Source organism: Neofelis nebulosa, chromosome 1 (assembly GCF_028018385.1).
Source record: "Neofelis nebulosa isolate mNeoNeb1 chromosome 1, mNeoNeb1.pri, whole genome shotgun sequence".
In the NCBI taxonomy this organism is placed as follows: Eukaryota; Metazoa; Chordata; class Mammalia; order Carnivora; family Felidae; genus Neofelis; species Neofelis nebulosa.
Window position 1 is genome coordinate 33,625,707 of NC_080782.1, and position 14,469 is coordinate 33,640,175.

A 14,469-nucleotide genomic window follows, 5' to 3' on the forward strand; every position below is an offset into this window, starting at 1 on the left:
GTTTAAGCTACATTAGAACCAGAGGAAAATATCAGCAAACCCCACTGAAAAGAGTAAGTGAATTGCCTAAGGGGTTTGTGCCCCAAAGGTCAGATCTAATTCAATAACAGTCTGTCTGGGAGTCAGAATCAGAATATTTTTAAAAGGTCTAGGTGTTTTCTTCATAATTAGGTCAAAAGAGGTGAGGCTACTCAGCAGGGGCCCATTTTTAAAATAAACTAAAGTCTTCCTATTCAACTCCAAATACAGGTGGAGCAAAGCTAAGTCTATATAACATCAATACATAAAGAATAAAAGTGAAGTATCCATTCTTTCTCTCAGATGATTCGTTTACGTGACATGAATACTGCAGTGCCTGAACACTGTCTTGTTTTCAGATAGATTTGGACCCATACTTGCAGAAAAAGAAAACACAAGAAAGACCACAGTAAGATAGGGGTAGATGTTTAGACGGAAACGTGAGCAGAGATGAAGAAAACTTAGACAGGAAGATGTCATAGTCTTTGGAGGTAAAGGAAGAGAAGTAGCAGAAAGAGGCATATGCCGCTCCCGAGCATCAGTGTACTCAGGACTGTTGACGGGTGGCTCTTTCCTGCTGGTTTCCGCTCTGGTTCATAGCATGTCTACACACATCTTTCCTTAACTTGGAAAACTTTGAGAAAAACATCCGTGGGCAGAAGACGATAGCTCAGGGAATTTCCATAGCAAACCATTTTGACATCAATGAAAATCACTGGGGCAAACATGGAAGTCTCATCCCTTTTGTCTGACTTGCATTAAGACAAATTGAATGTTTACTGATTATCCAAGCACATCTTTGTAGGCCGATTGAATGGCTTGAGGAGAAAATATCTTCATGAATGAGAGCAGGAGAGACTTTGGAAGCTTTTCTCTGATGTATAGCAAAATATCAGCACATCTTTTTGGAGGAGAATAGCTTTAATTGCATCCTTTCATTCTCAAAAACGAGAATACGATTTTCTGAGAATGTTCCAGCAAAGCTCTTTCATTTAGCCATGGGCACTGCCTGGGAATCAGAAAGCTAGACTCTGGTTTAGTTTGGGTAAGACTGTCTGGAAATTTAGAAAAGGCTGCTGACCCCTTGGCTTCACCTTTCACATCTGTAAAATGTGGAGATTGACTTAGGAGTATTTTAAGGTCCCTTCTGGTGCCAATATTCTGGAAATCTATGCTTCCTCCTGACAGCTCAGTGAAAGAAAACCATGTCTCTAGTACATGTTTTGTGGATTACTATTAATAAAAAAATAGAATAATACCATGGTTTGAATAATGAAGAAATTTTTGTATTTGTGAGTAACTGTGTTTTTTAATCTCACCCCAGTTAGGAGCTGTATGTATAACAAATGGAAATAGAACTTGTAACAGTATGTCTTAGTGTTTATATAGTCAGCCTTCCTCCATGGCCAAAGAAGTATGTGTTAACCTATTACTATATAATCTCCAGAAGTTGTGAAGTAGACAGATTAAAGTTCTTTTTATCAAAACAGCACAAGAGTTCTGGAGAAGGTTTTTAAAAAATGCAATAAATCTGAGAGAGCTCTGGAATTTGGCACCTCAGTTGAGGGGAGAGGTGCAGGACTAAAATGCCCTTATAGGCAAGTAGGTCTATGAAGGGTGGAACATGTTGGCATGGCCTGCCTTGCCAATAACAAGCTGTGTGATGTAAAACAAGTCCCTTAGCCTCTCTGTTTCCCAGAATCCTTATCTATAGAAGAAGAAATTGAAGTAGATGCATTCCTAACCACTTTCAGTCTTAGAGTCTTATGACTCTGAAGGAAGAGATTAAAATGCAGTTAATTACAAATTAATAATATAAATAAATTGCACAGATACATATTTTAAATCCTTAGGAGAATAAATTCTTGTTTATAATTTTATTTTATGAGAGAGAGAGAATATGTGAGCGGGGGAGAGAGGTAGAGGGAGAGAGTGAGAGAACATTAAGAAGGCTCCACACTCAGTTCAGAGCCCAATGTGGGGCTTGATCCCACGACCCTGGGATCGGGACCTGAGCAGAAATCAAGGGTCTGATGCTCAACCAACTGAGCCACCCAGGCGCCACAAGAGAATAAATTCTTCAGACACTCATTTACATATAAATTATTTATAAGTTAATTAAAACTCATACTTTAGGTATAAAAGAGACCTCAGCAATCAGTACCAAGTGTTGCAAAACTGCCTCATAATTATTTGTGAATGTGCCCCTTACCTTGTGCATTCTTTGAGGGAATAGTCTTGTATTTCTTTGTATCATCAGTAGTTAGACCAGTACAGATAGTGAATAGATACTAAGTAAAGACTAATTAAATAAATTTGCAGATAAAGAAACAGAAATCTTGAAAAGTTCCACTAAGCTACCTGAAGTCACACAAGTAGCTAGATTGGAGCTTCTGCTTTTTCTGAGACCCAACCCAAGGAGGGCTGGTTCTTTTTAAAGGCCAAATTGATATATTTTTCTTCTAAAAACATCATTAGCAATGACATCTTCTCCATGAAAATAGGTCTTTTAAGGACTTTAAGTCAGGCCAAATAAAATTAAATGGAGAATAAGTCACATAATAAATATTCAATAACTATTCATTGATTGATTTAAACTTGAATCAAATTACTATATCTTCTTAAAAGTAATAAAGTTATCTTTTTGTGCCTAGCACAGCCATGGCTCGTGGTTCCAAGAAACATCTGAAGCATGTAGTGGGCTCAGCATTGTACGCTGGATGAACTGACCGGTGTGTTTGCTCCTCGTCCACTACTGGTCCCCATAAACCAAGAGAGTGTCTCCCTCTCATCATTTTCTTGAAGAACAGACTTAAGTGTGCCCTAGCAGGAGATGAGGTAAAGAAGATCTGTATGCAGTGTTTTATTAAGATTGATGTCAACGTCCAAACTGATAGAACCTACCCTAATGGTTTTATGGATGTCACCAGCATACACAAGACTGGGGAATATTTCCATCTGATCTGCAACACCAAGGGTCACTTTGCTATTCATTGGATTACACCTGAGGAGACCAAGTATAAGCTGTGCAAAGTGAGAAAGATCTTTGTGGGGACAAAAGGACTTCTTCATCTGGTGGCCCATGATGCTGGCACTATCTGCTATTCTGATCCCTTCATCAAAGTGACTGACACCATTCAGATTGATCTGCAGACTGGCAAGTTTACTGACTCCATCAAGTTTGACACTGGTAATCTGTGTATGGTGACTGGAGGTGTTAACCTGGGAAGAATTGGTGTGATCATCAACAGAGAGAGGCACCCTGGTTCTTTTGATGTAGTTCATGTGAAAGATGCCAATGGCAGCAGCTTTGCCATCCAACTCTCCAACATTTTTATATTGACAAAAGCAACAAACCATGGATTTCTCTTTCCTATGGAAACGATGTCTGCCTCACCACTGCGGAAGAAAAAGACAAGAGACTGGCAACCAGACAGAGCAGTGGGTAAAATGCTCTTTAGATGATGTGATTAGAAGACTTTATATTTAGAGATAATACAGCATGAAAGAAAAGTTATATTTCTGGAGTAGCTGTCCGTCTTTATTCCTTCTTTGCCTATATCACATGCCATCAAAGGATGAAGTATATTTTGCCACACTCTTTTATTTTTAGTGTTTTTAATTTATTTTGAGAGGGAAAAAGAGCATGAGTGGGAGAGGGGCAGGGACAGGGACAGAGAATCCCAGGCGGGCTCTGCATTGACAGCGCAAAGCCCAACGTGTGCTTAATCTGACAAACCATGAGATCATGACCTGAGCTGAAATCAAGAGTCGGTCGCTTAACCGACTGAGCCACCTAAGCACCCTATTTCTCCACACTCTTGAATCTATCCCAGCCTATCACTGCTTTGACCAATAGAGCCCTGAGAGAGTGACACTCCATTTGTTCTGGCTCTGATCTTTAGGACGATGGTGGCTTTTGCCTTGGTGTCTTGGAGCCTGGAGCTGTTATACACAAAGTTCAGCTTCAGTGCTCAAGAGGTCCTCAGACTACACAGACGAGAGAGGAGCCCAGCTGAGCTCAGTCTTCTAGCATTCCCATCTAGTCATCAGACGTGGCAGAAAGCCATCTTGAACTGTCCAGAGCAGCTCAGCTTTTAGCTAAGTATCATAAAGTGATCACAGTGGATGACCCATGAAGCAGAAGAATCATACAATTGAGTCCCACTTGAATTTGTGGTTAACAAAATCTTGAAATATAATAAAAGACTGTTATTTTAGGCCACTTAATTTTGCGGTTGTTTATTTGTAATGATAGGTAGCTGAATTCTTTGTTAAAAAGTTATATAATTCTACATTTTCTATAAAAGAAATTATTTTCTTATCTCCTACTCTTATCCCAGATTAACACAGGTTGGAAAGATTCAATAGTGCTGACCAATTTGAAATTTTGCTATGGTAAGAATTTCCGCAGGATGTCAACATTAAGAAAAGCTATGGTGGGGCGCCTGGGTGGCGCAGTCGGTTAAGCGTCCGGCTTCAGCCAGGTCACGATCTCGCGGTCCGTGAGTTCGAGCCCCGCGTCAGGCTCTGGGCTGATGGCTCGGAGCCTGGAGCCTGTTTCCGATTCTGTGTCTCCCTCTCTCTCTGCCCCTCCCCCGTTCATGCTCTGTCTCTCTCTGTCCCAAAAATAAAATAAAAAACGTTGAAAAAAAAAAAATTTAAAAAAGAAAAGCTATGGTTTATTTTAAAGCAAAGAAGTTCATTTTAATGGGATCCATAATATACAAGCTATAGTATCAATTTCTTTTCCCATAAATGTAGCCTTACCTTTTATAGAGATATCGAAACAGTAAAAATTTGCCTAACACAGGTGTAAGTGTTTCACAAAAAGCATTCTGAGAGAATGACTGCCATTTGTAGCATAAGTACTATCATTTCCTTTCTTTCCCTGTTACTAATCCCTGATTTACTATTTCCATGTTCACTCCAAACACCTCATTCACTTATGTATGGATTCCTTCAAAAAGCCTTTACTGAATCCCTACTGCATTTCTGACAGTATCCTAAGCATTGGTGAAGAAGCTATGATGACTAAGAGGTAGACCTGTACCTCAAGGGGCAAGAATTCTATCGGGGAAGACAAGTTTAGTACTAAACCTGGCCCATGGATATAGTAAGTGCTAAAATGGAAGTAAGTAGGGGTTCCTGGGTGGCTCAGTGGGTTGAGCGTCTGACTCCGGTGGGGTCATGATCTCACAGTTCGTGGGTTCGAGCCTCACATCGGGCTTTGTGCTGACAGCCTACAGCCTGCTTTGGATTCTGTGTGTGTCTTTCTCTCTATCTGCCCCTCCCCCACTTGCACTCTGTCTTTCAAAAATGAATAAACATTAAGAAAAACTTTAAATGGAAGTAAGCACGAAAGAAAATGGGGACTCAGAGATGAGAAGCAGTGCCTGCAAAAGTAGGCTGAAAGTTTCAGAGAGGGAGAAGTTGGGTGTTAAAAGATAAATTTCACAAAGAAATGGTAAAGGACCTTTTAGGCAGAAAGAATGGCATTTGCAAAGGGAGTAAGAGGTAAGGGGAAAATGGCAAAACTTCCACTGCGGATGTAGCAAAAAATTGACAGGGGAGGGCAGGGGACTGACAGGAGTAAATAATGGATTATGGTAGAGATGGGGTGGGGGCACAGGGTGACGAACTCTTATGCCATGAACTCATAGTCAACTGGCCTTCGTCCATTGCTCCCTATGAGACCTGTGGAGTGGGTAGCATGCCCACCACTATCCACAACTGATTAGACCAGAGGCTTATACCTGGCGCAAAGTCAGTTCATCCTTTTGTTTGATTGCGATCAAGCAGAGTCTCTATCAGAAACTTGCCTGAAGAAATATGATTGGAGACTACACCTTGTCACATGGTCACGTACACTAGATCAAACAGTCATGTAGACATGGGGTCAGCTCTGACCTCATGGCAAGTCAGACCCACAAGCAAGTTAATGCTACAGGGCATCAGCCAACGCTACAGGCCTTACAGAGTCTGTGGGTAAGAAGACAGGTAATACTGAGAGAGGCAGGAATGAAGGAGTGGGCAGTCAGAATGGAAGTGAGAGTGAGAGAGGTGTAGGCAGAGACCCCTGAGAACAGCCATGGGGAGACCAACTCTGAGAGGAGGGAGTTGGTTTGGACAATTAGGTCAAATGTAGTAGAGCTCAGCACATGAGCACCTGGCTTTAGTCATTGGATTTGACAATTATTATTGACCTCAGAAAGAAGGCAGCCTCAGAGGATGTGTGGCCAGAGTATAGACACGTTATTAGGAGTCTGAGGCTGCAGAGTGTGTGGCATAAGGCAAATGAAATATGATGGAAACTGATGACTTATCCTATCAACAAGTGAGGCCGTGGGATATGGCTGCCAGGATGAGGGGATCCAAAACACACCCAAACTGGCCACCCCTCTCATATTTCTCCTAATTTGAGGAGGAATCCAACTCTGCATTCTGCTGAGATCTGTCGCCTTTTGTTTCATTAATGATCACAAGTGACGCTGCTAATGTTCCATGGACTTCGCCAATGTATGGCTCAGCAGGTCCCTACTTTGTCTAATTACTATCCATATATTCAAAGATTGGATCCAGGACTTCAGAAAACTTTACCTTTTAAAGAAACTTGTATAGTCTGGGGCCACGAAGAGATGGAGCAAAGTGAGCTAGGTTTTGTGTTGTAATGTTTCTACCACTGGGATCTTTCGGGGTTGACTATGTGCCTCATAGACAGTAGAATAAATGCTGACAACATAACAATGCTCATTACCTTGTTGCTGGTACAGCAGTTGATGCCTTATCCACAACAGTTTGTGGTTTCTCTTTTATCTGGTGATAGTATCTCCCAGCGCAGAGCAGGGGGAGTGAGTGAGCCTAGCAGTCTGTAGGAGCATTGGTTACCTGTAAGAGGGTCCACAAGCCATTGGAGGGCCACTGCTTGTTATAATATCACATTCCCATTACTTCCCCTCGAAGGAAATAGGGCCTAAAATCTTTCAGGGAAACAGCTCCTGCTGTTAGAACAACTCAAGACTTCCTTTCCACCTGTTTTGAGGGAGAAATGAGAAAAGAAAAAAAAGTAGGCAATGACTAATGACCAATGGAAGGGGAAAAAAACACCAACAAAAGAATGTCCTGCAAGAAAGCTGAGAGCTGAGTTTTATTTGTTTATTACTGGCTGAGATATAAATGGAGTTTAAACAGTAGAGCTGCCTTCTCTGATTAATATATTAGCCAAATACATCAAGTCTGACCATCTTTGCTTACCACCAGGGTGCACCAACACTCACACTATTCCAGACTTCTAACAAGATCAGCGTTTTTAGCCCTTGATAATTGGGCTCAAGTCACTTTTGGAAAAGAATGCTGGGGAGTTAGATTGTAAGGCTCTTGTTATTATAGCGCAATTCTCAAGTCTTCTGGATTTTTAAAAATCATATCTACAGTTTGCTACAACATGTGTTTTTAAATGCAAATCAACTCATGCAATTGGTAATTAGGGGAGTGATAGCAGCATAACACAGAAAACAAATTGGACCAAACTTGGTTTTTCCCAGTGTGTTCATTGTCCGAAGCAATCAACTGTGTAAGCTTTTTCACAGTTAAATAAAACAAAACTTTTATGATATTTGAAGAGTTTGGAAAAAAACGCTTAAAAGGCTCTGAATATCTTCCTTTAATTCAAGAAAGTGGCTGGCTTAATGGCCTGAAATCCTTGCTATACTGCCCACTAGGTGAAACTACCTGAAGAAACTGTATTTGCAGACTAAGAACCTGGGAAGAGATTTTCCTGTGTTAAAATGAGACAGTAACAACAACAAAAGAACAAACTTTTGAGTCCTGTTTTTATTTTGGATGCAACTATCCTTTATCAAAGTGGCTGTTGTTAAAGACCTGTATCTCCACAGGAGAAGTTTGAGTCCCAGGGTTTGAGACATCAAAGGGCGGACTGACAGATTTGGGGGGCAAAGGCTAGTGGAGATTTAACTCAATCTTTGTATCTTCAGGATTCTTATCATTTTTGTAAAAGTACCATGGCTTTTGAGGATCTGTTCCTAACCCTATTTTTTCCAGTGAGCACTGTTACGTTTAGTGTGTGATTTTGCAAAAAGTGAAGAAGGTGTAAGGGCAGTAATATGGCTGAAACACCTGTGCTAGTATAATTCTTGAATGACATTTGTGTAAGGCTTACAAAATACCAGACATTTTCTAAACATTTTACATATATTATCTCATTTAATTATGACAACTTAATGAGGTTCGTTCTATTACTATCCCGTCTTTACAAACGAGGAAACATAGAACCAGAGAGAATAAATGGAGAGCAGAATAACGAGGGTTTAAGTGGCTATGCATCTGGATGGGGTAGGAGGGAGAGGTCCTGTTCTTTAAGTTATACCAGTGGGAGGGCTGTTTTAAAAGGTGAGTAAAAAAGCAGGGAAATGAGATTATGAGGAAATGAGGAAATAAAATCCTTCTTATTTTCATAATGAGTTCATATAGCACAAAGTGCTACAGAAGCTTGCTGCATCACCTGCTAATTGTATTCTGGGGCTCTGAAAGGAGAAAATTTCATCATCGAAGTACAATTTTATTTGAAATTCACAAGAAGAGAATGGATAAAAATGGAGAGAATAATGTCTGTAAATTTACAAAGAAAGAAAAATTTGACATGGCCTTTCAAAATTCTCCTTTCCATTCTTTTGTAACAAAAATGCTCTTCTGGTTTTTTTTCCAAATTTTCTTTCTGGTGCCAAGTACCTAAGGGTTAGTTACAGTTCCTCTTCTGAGAACAAATTTGGATTTTAAAGCATCCCGGTAGATACAGATCAGTATTTGGCAAAGTGTGAGCTAGGGACCATACCTATCAGAATCACCTGAAGTGCTTGTTAAAAAATGAATTCTTGCTCCCAAGATCTATTTACCGAATTAGAATATTTATATGTAGGGTTCTAGGCATCTACATTTTAACAAGAACCTTATGGCTTTTCCACACACTAATGTTCAGTATGCATAAAATTTAGTTTTAAATCACTGATTCAGAAAATTCAGAGCATTCACAATAAGTGTAATTGTTTCAGCCAAGCTAAACAGCCATTGATTGATTAATTGATTATTATAGATCCCAAGTTTTTTTCTGACACTTTGTGGACAGGCTTTGTTTCTTCATCCAAATTGAGTCAAGAGAATTAAATAATCCACTCAGTCAATTGAAAACTAAGGGCCAAGTCGATAAATCAAAATTCAATTGTGTAACCAATCTCGGAAGTCTTGTTTGACTGAAAAATGACATTTAAAACACCTATACACAGAGTTTGTCAAGACAGTCTAATTGATTTATGAATGCAGAAACTTCCTTAAAACAACCACTGCCATTAAGATCATAGATATGTTTACATTTATCCTAAAAATCTTCAGTTGCAAATATTGATACATACAGGTCACTCGGGCCCTAAGGAATCTAAGAGATTCTTTAGTACTTAATTTGCTTGACTTTTCAGCAGTCATTTGACATTGTTGACTACTCCTTCCTTTTTGAAGTAGTTTAGTCCCTTGGCTTCTGTGATTCCACACTGTGTGTGTGAGTGAAGGTAATGCCGCTGTTACAGTAAACACCCAAATCTTGGTGGCTTAACATAAAAGAAGTTTCCTTCTTACTCATGTAAAATCTAATAGTATTTTCTCCTAAGGGATGAGGAAGGTTTCTGACTTCCTCTTGGGGTTGACATTGAGCCATGAGATGGAGAAGTTTTGGGAGATTTTTATGTACCACCTTTGAAAGTGGCCTTCATCAGTTTTTGTTCCCCTTCCATTAGTTAGAGCTCAATATGGCAACACTGAACTCCTGGGAGGCTGGAAAAAACAGTCTAGGAAACAGAGGAGGCAGGTGGATGCTTAGGTAATGATCTCTGCCAAACAAACTCTCCCTTTTTCCTACTTCTTTGCATATTCTTTCTCAGATGCATTTGTGACTCTGTTCTTTACCCAATTCTAGAATATTGACACACGGTGCTATTCTAAGTATGCTACTCTTTTTGGTCTCCAAACTTTCCCTGGACAATATCATTCTTTCACATGGATGTCTCTAGCCCAGGGAGCCCCCAAAGCACAGTCAAATTGCTACTGAAACTCTACCCATTGATGTCTCAAAGATACCTCAGGCTCCAATGTGCAAAAGTGAACTTGTCAGCTCCATCATTTCTCCTTCCAGCATTCATTGACACAGTAAATGGCACCAGTCTCCACCAAATTGCCCAAGTGCTCTCTGACTCCCCTACAATTCCTCACATCATCCAATCATTAACCCTCATGATTCTGGATACCAATTATCTCTTAAATCTAGTCTTTTCTCTCCAGCTCCATCTCCAATATTTTTATGTCAAAGTCATTTTTATAAAATTGAATTACGGTTACATATTTTCTCTGCTTTAAATCTTTCAATGGCTTCCTTATGTCCCTCAGACAATAAAGTCCAGCCCTTTAACATGGTTTAATGGTGTCCTTCATAATTTAGTTCCTCTCTTCCCCTTGACCTCCAGCTTCTTCCCCCTCACTGTTTCCCTTGAACATCCAATTTTCTTTTGGTTATTTTCTAAAGTATGCCATTCTTTTTCCTTGGGACCAAGATGCCCCCTTCATTTAAAACACTTCTCTCTGACCTCTTTCAAAGTCTAAACCCAGCTCATTTTTTTCAGGTTTCAGCTAAAAATGTCACTTTCTTTTGGAGATCTGTAGTGATTTCTTAGTTTAGATTAGAGGGCCTGCTTATACTCCTGGGACACCTTGGACTTTGTTTTCTTGGTTAAAATGTTTATTTGCCCCATTGTTCTGCTGTCCTCATTAGAAGCTGTAGCTGTAGCTGTTATATTTACTACTGTATATCCAAAGTTCTTAGTGGGCTCACTAAGAAATCTGTTGGGGAATGAATAAAGTTATTAAGTGAGAAACTCACCAGTCTCTATCATAGTTCTACAAGTCCTATGATACAAATGGTTGTGCATGTATCATAGTTAAATTCTCTATGAAACAATTTTCCAGAAGTCCAACTTCCAATGGCATTGACATGTTGACCTAGAGCCTCCAGTCACATTCTCTAATGAGAAGAACAAGGCTGTTCTTTTGTTTGCATGCCCGTATTTATTTCCATTATTATCAACATCCTCAACAAACTCGGGCAAAGTCAAGGAATGATTTCCCTAATACCTCCCAGAGGAAACACAATAAAGGAAATCAGAGAGACATCTGTGCATTGTTTATACCTCCATTATCCTTTCTCAAGTTGTAAATTACTTGGCAACAGCTGGGCAAGAGAGAAAGGAGAGATATTCTATTTGAAAAAGGAGGTCTGAACATAATAACCAAAACTGCTTGGAAGCTTTATCATTGCTTGAGTCCCTAGACCCAATTTCAACCTGTGGAAGGAGTATATACCACCAACAAGCAATTTTTGGACACCAGCAGGGTGTGAACTCTGGTTGCTATCAAACTCAATTCTGACACTACCTATGGAGACATAACCTCAGGTTCCACAGGTTAAGGGTTCATTCCTACAAGACTACAGATTCCCTTCCCTGCCCCCCACTTCAAAAGCTAGTCATAAGTTCAGGTTGTTACCTGTAACTCTGACTGGGTATAAATCAAAGGTTCCCATCACCTCCTCTTTGGGTTAATTTGCTAGAGCAGCTCACAGAATTCAGAGAAGAATTTTACTTACTAGATTACTGGTTTATTATAAAAGGATATAATTCAGGGATAGCCAGATTGTAGAGGTGCACAGGGCAAGTCAGGGAGAAGGGGCACAGAGCTTCCATGCCCTCTCTAGAAGCACCACTCTCCCAGCACCAACATGGAAGTGTCACCAGCAGGACCCTTACTGACCCCCTTCCTCTTCATAGGAATGTTAATCTTATCTTTCAGAGAAAAACAACAGCAAGAGCTCCTGCTGGCCTAGACCAGTTTGAGCTTGATCACTGACTCACCTCTGCGCAGATGGACCCTGGAATGTCCCATGGTTACCTCTATGTCACTGTAACGTTACAATCTCTTCTCAAGGAGAAGCACAAACCTCATTAACATAGCATACAATGTATTTATGAGCATGTTTCCTTAAGATACACATGTGATCTTATACCCACCTCTACATGTGGTGATAAAGTTTCCCTTCTGAATATTCACCCTAAACCCTAAATGAAAAGAATCTGCTCACCCCTGCTCAGGAGGTCGTGGTTTTGGAAGTTAGCCCTAATGATCTCCAGCCCCTCTGCCCTTGCCAAAGTTCTGAAAATTGTAACCCTCTAATCATGGGATCTGTTCTCCTGGCAACTTACCCCATCCCTAGGTGGGATTCAAAAGTCACAGCATTAACATAGCAAAAGAGACAAACCACAAGAGGCTCTTAAATACCAGAACAGACTGAGGGTTGCTGACCAGGTGTGGTGGGGGGAAGGACTAAAGGAGTGATGGGCATTAAGGAGGACACTTGTTGGGATGAGCACTGGGTGTTATATGTAAGTGATGAATCACTAAATTATATTTCTGAAATTACTATTAAACTATATGTTAATTAACTTGGATTTAAATTTAAAAAATAAATTAAAAAATAAAACAAAAAAATCTATATAAATGATGTATGTTAATAAACATAATTTTGGGGGAAGAAAAAAACAAAAGTAATAGCATTAACATAACAAAAGACTTTGTTGTTTGGTGTCATCTCTTAGGATATTCCAAGGGTTTTAGGAGCTCTGTGCCAGAAATAAGACAAAGACCAAATATGTATATTTCTTAGTATATAAGTCACAATATCACAGTCATCTACAAAGCTATAGTATTTTTTATTACTCAGAATTGATAATTATAATACTAATCAGGGGACATCAGTGTAATGTATACATATGCATAAAATGAGTGAAGACAATTTTGACTTTGGAAAACTTAAATGGAAAAAATTGTGTAACCTGTGTGGATGTTGGTTCATGCCACTCTGATCCCCCTCCAGCACTGAAAGATTTATTCCTGGGGCTGTGGAGAGCTGTCTGCCCTCTTTCAGGATTGTCTCAAAGAGAGCTAACTTTGCCCAATGTCTAAATCCTTTCCCAAGACTGTTGCTTCACTAATTGGTTGACTTGGGGAAGTGACAGCCTGGGCCTATTGACCCAACTTGAAACAACTCTTAAGGAATCCCAGCTAAATTTGGAAATTTCTGGTGGAGCTGGCCGAGGGCTTCATGTGAATGCATCACTGCCCCAATTTTCTCTCTATCCAATACAGATTCTTTCTCTCCTCTCTATAGGTAGAAGCACTACCTAATAAATTTCAATCTCAAATTTGTGACACAAGTCCTTTACATTAGGCTGGAAATTTAGTCTCACATTACTTTATTTACTCTGTTATCCACTGAGTTTTGGATGGTATCCTTGGGAGCTTAAATATGGTTTGTTCAATGAGGGAATAAGATTGGGTTTGAGGATGAAGACGGGAACGGGAGCATGAGGCAAAGGACAGACTGACTCCTAGAAATTTGTTTCATTTAGATAGAATTACTTAACCTTCCTAGGTGGCCTGTGAGCTTTGCTCTAAGAAGAAAACTTTCCTACCTCTGAGCTGTAGAGAGTATACAGTTGTTCCTATAATTTTGCTTTAATGGTTTGCCTTATACTGTGAGTTTACTATTCTTCCATAAATAGCCTTTTATGGCTCAAGCCTTTTTAGGGTAGAATACAGATATTATATCTTGTTACTCCTGCAGAATTCCTAGCTCAGTGTCTTGTATGTCCTGATAGTTTAATGTTAATAAATTGTTATTGGAAGAAGCTCTTTAAAAATAGGTACTACCTGGTCATTTATTCCTCAGCATTTTGCTTCCATATAGGTTTGTTTTTTGCCTTTTTGTTTTTGTTTTTTGTTTTTTGCCCAATCTGATTTTAAGATGTTATCAAAACCACTTTTCAAAAGCTGGTTAAATATAATGACTTCTTTATCTACACCTTTTTGTTTACTAACATGTCTGAACTTAACAATTTGTATTATAATATAAAACCTATCCCAGTTAACATAACTTAGTATGTTCCAGGGGCTGGGTATGCTCCACATGTAGTCTTGCAATCTTTCTGGATTTTGAAAAAATATCTGCACAATGTATTTTTAAAAATTTATTATATTTTATTGTGTTTAAATTCTTTGGAAGTGGACAGTCCATTTACGGACTAATTAGACTAATTTTTCTTAATTAGAAAACTGATAACAAAAACTCATGCCTCATGCATGCCATATAACAGGATGGCAAGTGCATTGTGGAGTCCGATTTTAGGCTCTCAGCCCTCAGTGACCAGACCAGGTCTTCCGGGAGACAGCCATTCATGCCAGCCTGCCAGCCACTGAATCTTCTTTGACATTTTAATTAGCATTAATTAGCATTTTAATTAGCATTTAATTAAAATTAGCATTTTAATTAGCCTTGTTTTC

General features: G+C 39.5%; 1 pseudogene; it reads left to right on the top strand.

The window, feature by feature from the left end:
• The first annotated feature begins 2,679 nt into the window (after nt 1-2,679).
• Nucleotides 2,680-3,642, top strand: LOC131509434 (small ribosomal subunit protein eS4-like; annotated as a pseudogene).
• Nucleotides 3,643-14,469: the final 10,827 nt, after the last annotated feature.